This window comes from Cricetulus griseus (assembly GCF_003668045.3).
Source record: "Cricetulus griseus strain 17A/GY chromosome 1 unlocalized genomic scaffold, alternate assembly CriGri-PICRH-1.0 chr1_1, whole genome shotgun sequence".
Taxonomy (NCBI): domain Eukaryota; kingdom Metazoa; phylum Chordata; class Mammalia; order Rodentia; family Cricetidae; genus Cricetulus; species Cricetulus griseus.
The window spans coordinates 21,445,048-21,453,680 of NW_023276807.1; positions in this window are offsets into that span (position 1 = coordinate 21,445,048).

Genomic DNA, 8,633 nt, shown 5'->3' on the forward strand with positions numbered 1-8,633 from the left:
AAGGGGAGCTGGTCCCTTCAGTAAGAATGTAACATTCATTGTAAACCAGGAGTAGAGGGAACAATTATACTAGATATTTCTGATTCCTTGAGTCTTAGAGTAAACACACACAAACTAGGCAATTTCTGCCTGAATATGAGGATATTTTTTTTTAAGTGGAAGATGACAAAAGACCATGAGTTTATTATGTATCAGCACAAGTTTCTCTTGAAACTCCTCTTTAAAGGAATTAATCAAATGAAATTAAGCAATGGGTCTCTTCTTCTATACACATCATCTTAGTTTGCATATTTCAGGAGATATGTGATGAGTTCTTTAGGGATGCTGGAAAAGGTATGGCAGGATTGTCGGTAGGATGATAACAAATACTGTGAGGAAGGGATAAAGCAGCTGAAGTTCTTTATAGAGTGACAACTATTTCATTAAAATAGAAAACTTTTATGAAAGGGCTCTTTCCAGATTTTTCTGTGCTGTGATGATTATATAAAGAGAAAGATGAGTTTGTAATTTAAAAGAGATTTATACTAGAGGCAAGGGAGGTTTGTTGGGACAGATTATAGTACTCAAAGGGAAAACCCACTGAGATCAGTTCCATCTCCAGTCTCAGAGCCATAGAAGATGCCTGAGAATCTACCTGAAGTCGCCTCCATTTCAAAGAAAACATTTAAGCAGTTTGCACTTGAGGGTTATCCTGTGAATTTGTATTCCTGCATTCTAATTCATATGAATCTTTAAAAATATTTTAGTGAGTTCTTTGAAATTTCATTTAAGTATACAATGTGCCTTAAACATATTCCCTTTATCCCTTCCAATTATCCCCAGAGCCCAGAAATACATCTGCCTTTCAATTTCGTATCTGCCTCCTCCTCCTTTTTCCTTCTTCTCTCTCTTCTTCTTCAACTTAATGGATTTTTATTAATTATTTAGAAAGTTCACATAACGTACCCTATCACATTCACTTCCCAGTCGTCCCAGATCCACCCCCCCACACCCTTACGACCTCCTCCAAAACAAAACAAAACAAAACAAAAAGAAAGAAAAAAATCTCAAGTCCAACTTGTGCTGCCTGTATAATACTCACTGGTATGTAGGAAGAGACCCTGGAATACCACAGGCTTGGTCAGCAGTACAGGTATCCAGGGTCTCTCCCTACACTGGTGCATGGTCCCTTAAGAGAACTGATTCCTTCCCTATCCCTATCCTACCAGAATCCATCAACTGTGAAGAGCTGTACTTTAGCATCCTTATCGCAATTTTTAAGAGCTCTCTTCAATGGTTTCCTGTCTAGACTTTCTTTTTGCGGGGGAAATGGGGATGGGAAAGAGAGACTGTCACAAAAGCCTTCTGTGTCTGGCATTCTCAACTGTGAGTCTGCAGCCACCTGCAGCTTGGCAAAAGAAGCTTCCTTGCCCTTTGCGGTCAGTGGCAACACAGGTAATGGACTTCTCCATTGTTTCTGGCTACAACATGGACCACAGTGTCTCCACCTGTACTTTAATCATTCTCCCTTGCACATCTGGCTTTGTTCTGCCATCTTTCCTTCCAGTTTTGTGAGCCTACATTTTAAAAGCATCTTGCTTTGAACCTGAGTGTAGGGAGAAAGTGTAACCACGCCTCCTAAGGTCTGGCTACAGGTGCGCTTAGCCAGACAGGCTAAGCCAGACCATCCCTGACAGGCGTGGTCTAGGGATGTTGAGGATGGGGGGATTCTTAAGGTGCTCCAGACACGTGGGGACCCCCTTCTCTCTGGCCTCCCTGGCTTGCTGCCTCTTGGCACGCTCTGGCTTGCTCTTGGCTGGTATTTATCTGAATAAAGGTATTTTGGAGCTACAAGCCTTCTCCATCAGCGTCACCTGAGCTTCTCTAATAGTTTGTCTGGGTGCACTGTGGGCTTTGCAGATTCCTCTGCCACAGTCTCATCTCTCCTCGGAGCATCCACAGGTCTCTCAGGCTCCTTGGAACTGCTCAGAGGAGGTAAGTGCTGCCTTCATTCATAGCCTTGCTTCAGGTTTTCATCCTCATGGGTATGACTTTGTTCCTGGATCTGGTTCTGCAGCACCAGCTCCTCCACCCCGTCCAGTAGCGTGAAGATGGAGTAGACGTTGGGGTGGACCCACTCAAGGCACTGGATTTGAGCTCAGATAGCGCTGCCATTGGTCAGGCTACCCTTGTGAGGTGGGTCTTCATGGTAGTGGCCTTCATGCCTTATGTTCTTTTTAAATTGTTAATATGTTTAACCTACTAAGTCTAATTAGTGATGTCCATTTCCTATAGATGTGGCAGTCGTCCACTGAGGCATGGGCAGCCAACAAGGGGTCATCTGTCCCAAAAGAAAGTAACTCTCCATTCCTCTATAGCCATCAACTGCTAGTAGCTCCCTAGCTAGAGAAGAGGCCTAAATAGCCCCTCCCCAAGCCATGTTGGAATTTTCACTGACTTGGTCTTATGCAGGTAAGCATGGCTACTATGAGTTTTTATATGTAGTCACCATGTCATGTGTAGAAGATTGCATTTAACAGCTCTCTTCCATCCCCCATCTTCCTTCTCTTACATTCATTTTGTCCCCTCTTCCATAGCGTTCCCTGAGTCTTGAGGCAATGTAGGTTTCCTACTGTGGCTGAGAGCCCATTGTCTGCATTGACTACTGCCCACAGCAACAAGCTTCTCTAACCAAGGTTGAGAAAAGCATACATCTATAGCTATAAACATAAATATTTTGAAGGAAGTTTGATAATATGACATTTTAGCAAAGTTACGTTAGTTCTTCCCCTCTGCAGGCCTTCTAGACACAGATTTTGACTCTGTTTACAATACTAGCCCATAAATTCCCTCCTATGGAGCAGGCCCCAAATTCAATCAATAGTGCAATTGGTTACCCCAACAGTCTTGCCTTTATTAAAATAATGGGCACATTTTTGCCAAGCTGGTTGGTATTGTAGCACACAGGGACCAGAATAGGTAAGACATTGATGACTTTCCCTTCGGCAACCTGCATAAGACCTTCTGGCAGTATGAAAGCAGCCAACAGGGAGAATTTCCTGGTCAGTTCAAGGCTGATCTCTCTGTAATCAAAGTCTATGGCATCTTTAGCAATAGGGTCTTACCCTATAGATTTGGTGTGCAACCAAGAGCAACAGCAATATCTTGTATTGTAAGACCCCCCGGAAGCTCAGGCCTCCAGGATCTCAGCCCAGAACCACGGTCACCCTAATCACAAGGTGGAGTTGAAAGCTTGATGCAAACTGCAAGAGGCTTTATTGTTGTTTATCGAGCTAACCCCATGTTAGCTCGGGTCTTTCATCCACCTGCCATGGCGGATGACTAGGAAAGACAGCTCGAAGCATCTGCATAGAGATTTTATAGGGCAGTGTAAGGGGAGTGTCTAGGGGGTACACACAGGCTCAGGATTGGTGTGCCTCCAGGCTAGGAGTGCTTGCCCTGTGTTGATTGGTCAACTGATTGTTAAGGCCCATAGGCCCTCCTAGGGTGGTTGCTATGCTCTGCGCATCATTGCTGTGCACTTGTCCGTAAAGCACACCCAGAGCCGTAAAGCACACCCAGAGCCGTAAAGCATAGCACCACCAGCTATACTTCTGATTGGTTCCTTGCCATGAGGCAGGCATCTAACCTCCTAGTGACCAAGGCAAGGTCATGGCAGGCATGTATTCAGCTGTTATGGCTGCAGAAATGGGGAGCTGGTCCCTTCAGTATGTTTTAGATGCCTCTGATGCCTTTCTGACCAATAACTTGTAGAAAGGTAACCCATGGCTGGTACTGAGATCATCATTCGGTAGTCCATGGCATCCAGGAGGAACATTATTCTCCACATGGGTTGCCTCTATTCAAACCTCCTTTCTTTAAAAAAAAAATGTCTTTCAAGTTATATTACAAACTAGTGAGTTTTATAAGGCTTTGTCATACATTCTTAACCTGAATTAACTCACTCCCTAGCCCCTCCTTCCCTGCACCTCCCCTTCATTTCCCATCTCCTGTCCTCATACTTGATGAGATTTTTCAGTGAGTCTTTAAATTTTTTTCTTAATAATAATTTTGTATTTTAATAGATTCTATGCTCAGAAATAAATAATTATTACCAGAAAAATGATGTAGAGAAAAGGATATAAAGTCAAGGTGAAGATAGTTAGGTAACTAGCCGTCACATCTCTTTTTCAATATCATGTTCAACATAGTTGTGAAGGTCACTCCTGACACACCATAACACTGAATTCTGAAGTCAAGAGTTAGGAGCAGCTATCACTAAATTTAAAGATGAAGAAACTTCATGAATTAGATATGCCACAAATATGGTATGTTGAGAAATTGTACTCATTAGACACAGGTGTCCCCATTACAGCCTTAGTTCTTCTCAAGAGTGATAGGGTCATGGATATAAATGCCACTATAATCTGTCTGATTCTGACACTTTTCCTTTTATATTAAATGCATAATGGCTTAGCTTCATTCTGACACTTACCCTTTCCTGCAATGGGACACCCAAAATATTATCTGTCATAGCAATAGGAAGTCCTGGAGCTTGACCTTTAGTTACCACAGGAAGAAAATTATAACAGGACTCTGAAAAAATAGTATACTTAGGAACTGATAAGCCTCTCAGTCACAAGGAGCATGTTTGAGGTAAAGGCACTGTAGCAGTCAATTTTTCATGACTGTGACAAAATGCTTGGGGAAAACAAAAGAGGAACGTCTACTACCAATCACCTAATTTTCTCCAATGATGACCCTCATGGAATGGTTTAATTACCTCCAAATACAACATCTGCTGGCAATTAAGCCTCAAGTATATGAGCCTTGGAGCACTATAGCATTAACAGTCTTGAGAGCCTTGGGGCATTTTATAGCATTGACAGTCTTTAGTGAAGTGGAAGAAGCTCTCATAAAGGCTGTCTGTGATAAATGTGTAAAACTACAACAATTCACCTATTTATGTACTCTACAATTATAAAAGGGCAAGGAAAATAAGTGAAAATGCATTTAGGTTTTGTGTGTGTGCTCGCGCGCGCTCGCACTCGTGCATGCCTGCATATATGCCTGTGTATGTGTGTACACCTACATGTGTAGGGCCAAGGTTGGTGTCAAGTGTCTCCCTCAACTGCTTTTCACTATATTTTCTTGAAATAGGGCCTCTCACTGAACCCAGAGCCTTCCAATAGCCCCCAGGGAGACTCCTGTCTCCATTTCCCCAGGACTGAGATTACAGCTTTTTGCTGTTGTGACCAGCTTTTAACATGGTTCCCAGGGATTTGAATTTAGATCCAAATGCTCTTCCTTCTATAGATGGGAACAAAGACAGAGACCCACAACTGGACAATGTGCAGAGAGTGAGAGACCTTGGATGACTCAGTCTTAAATGGGATGACTTAATCAAATCCCCACCCTGAGGGCTCAGGGAACTGAGACCATGGAGCCTGCACAGGTTCAAGCCAGATGGGGTTGCAGAACTAAGAGGGTAAATGGATATGAACTCCCATCCCTAACCCAAAAGCTATCTCCAATTGACAACTGCTTACAAAGGAAAATTTCGTTTTCTTAATTACTGGGTATAGAAACCACACTTAAAGGAGGCCCATGCCCACAAGTAGATGAACCCAATGATATTTCTGGAGATTTTTTTGTCTCAATGATTTGTTTGACTTTTTTAAAAAAAATTACTTGTCTTTTGTATATCTATTATGATGGACAATTTTATGTTTTATGGGTTTTGTATATGTGTATATGTGCATTTCTATGTGTATGTATGTGTGTATGTGTTTTATTTTTTGGCCTATTTGTTTCTGAAGACACAGAGAAAGAAGACATGGGGTAGAATGGGTGTGGGAGACCTGGGAAGAGAGAAGGGAAACCCTGGTCAGAATACTGTGTAAAAAAAAAATACATAGTTTCAATGAGGAAATAAAACATCAGTGTTATTAAAGTCAGGTTGAATAAGATAAAAAAAAAGCAAGGAACATCAGGCATGATCATCATTAAACAAAAACTTCAACAGAGGTCTTTAGAGTAACTCACCAGGATTCACTGTGAACTTCACTGGAGCAAAGTCAGATGGAAACCTGGCCATTTCATCAGGCAAACCCAAGCTGTTGGAGCTGCCAATAATTTCCATTGGGATGAACAGATTTAAAGAGTCTTGCAACCTCTTGCCTGGAAGATGATAGATACAAACAGCCTGGTATTCTGGGAGTGGAAGAATGGAAGAATTTGGTTGGGGCTGGAGATGACTGGAAACTGAACATAGAAACTATCATGAACTCTTCTTCAGACCTAACAGTCTCACATTCCTACCCTTGGCTGTGCATTCTGCCACTCAGTCCAGAGCTTTGTTGGGTCAATTGTGTATCAAACAAAACTTGTTTTATTGAGAAAGTTTCATAGGATGAGAACAGGGAGTCAGGGGAGTGTAAAAGCTCTGTATATAGAGTTTCAAACAAGCCTCCTGTGTTCTACCTACCTTTAACCTCCACAGGCAAAAGTATATGGTTCCACCCTTGACAAGTGCAAGTACTGTTGATTAATCAGACAACTGAAGTGTGAATATAATTAGTCTTATTAAATAAAAACCTTGAATTACGTATTAGGGGGTGAAAGTTGAAAGATCAGAGAAGCAGAGCACCCAGTCACTAGAGTTCTTACCTCTATGAAATCTCAGACCTCATGGGTGAGATCCTGTCTCTAGGAATCTTCAGACTGAATGGGGGGAGAGCCTGTTTCTACGAATCCTCAGATTGAATGGGTGAGAGATCCTGTCTCCACCCACCTTACACTCCTGTCTCCACCTCCCGATGCTGGGATTAAAGGCATGAGCCTCCCATGTTCTGGGATCAAAGGTATGAGATCCCAAGTGCTGGGATCAGAGGTATGAGCCACCATCTGGCTCTGTTTCTCTTTTAGACTGGTTCAATCTCAGATAGCCCTGAGTATCCTTAAACTCCTGATTTTCCTGCTTCCTCCCAAGTGCTGGGATTAAAGGTGTGTGCCACCACTGCCCAGCCTCTGTGGTCAACTAGTGACTAGCTTCACCCTCTGATCACTGAGGCGTGATTTATTTGTCAGAACACAAACAAAATACCATATAACAGACAACAATTACTAATGTCTTCCTCACATGTCAGTTACCTGGACAAACAGTTTTTCCTGAATGTGAGTTTGCTATTGAAAGACCCCCGAAGTGGTACTTTCGTAGAAGGAGACCCGCACCCAGGAATCAGCGAGTCCACGAACTTGGATGCAAAAAGCAAGAGGCTTTATTAGTGGCCCGGGTACCCGGGGACTTAGCTTCTGTTAGGCCAAAACCCCGAGCCCCGGAAGGGGGTCCTTATATAGGAGTAAAAGCACAGTACAGAAGCGAAAAGCATCAAATCAGCATTTTCTCAAGGTCTAGTAGTCAGGCGAAACGGCCTTTATCTTCTGCCGCGTCCAGATGGCTGACCTTGGGACGGAGCGATCCAGCGGGGGCCGGCCTTGCGCGGCGGCGGGGAAGTGGGAGCCGGCGGCTGTGGGGATCAAGGGTCGGGGAGTGCAGGGGAGGATGTATTCGCTGAGCGCCCCGCCAGCTGCCGACCGGAGGAGGAGGCAAACTTAAAAGAAAAAGCTAAGGGCCGGGGGGGTCTTTCACTATGTCTGCCATAAAACCAGTCACACTGAGTGGTTTAAACAACAGAAATATGTCATAGCCCATGGAAGTTGGAGGTCAAGATTTGGCAAGGTTTGTTCCTTCTAGCAGCTGGGAAGAGAACTACTCCATGCCTCTTTCCTGGCGGTCTTTGCCATTCCTTGACATGAACATCAATCACCCTGATCTCAGCCCTCATGCACACACAGCATTTTCCTGTGTCTTTGTCCCTGTTTCAAATGTCCTCCGATTTATAACATCAAAGATACATTGGATTAGGGCCTACTCTGTTAACCTCATCTTCAATTAATTGGAAAGACCTTAGCACCAAATAAGGTCATATTCTGAAGTAGTGGCCATTAAGACTTCAACATTTGAATTTAGAAGAGAGTTTCTAGGACAGAGTGAGGGAATGTCACCAGCAATAAGGAGGGGAATAACCAGGATGTGGGGAAGAATTATGATTAACTGTGAGTATGATGACATTTTAAACAGGACTCCACCTGTTTTATATAAAATACCTCTTACCTCAGGCTTGACCATTTTTTTTTTTACTTATTTCCTCCATGGGCCACCAAATCATATTATCTTCTGCTAAATAGAAGCAATTGCATGTACTCTCTCCCAACCTTGTTCCCCCCAATAAATGATAGATAGATAGATAGATAGATAGATAGATAGATAGATAGAATTCAAGTGTTCTCTGGTTCCTTCAGCTATCTCTTGATTCCAGGGCTAATAAATAGTGCTCTTAGCAAAGGAGCTGTCACACCCACTAAATTCCTAGTCCCAGACTTGTGTCAGAATATAAGCATCAATTTTTACTAAAGAATTGCTGCTCTATTCTCCAAAGTCATCATTAGATTGAACAATTACCTTCCTTGGAAAGGCAGGTAATAGTTTATCATCATCCTGGTCCCAGAATAATAGTGGCTAGGAGCAACAATCTATCTAGAACATTAGATTCTTAGCTGAGTCCAACTCTGATCTCTTTTCAGTGTCTTAA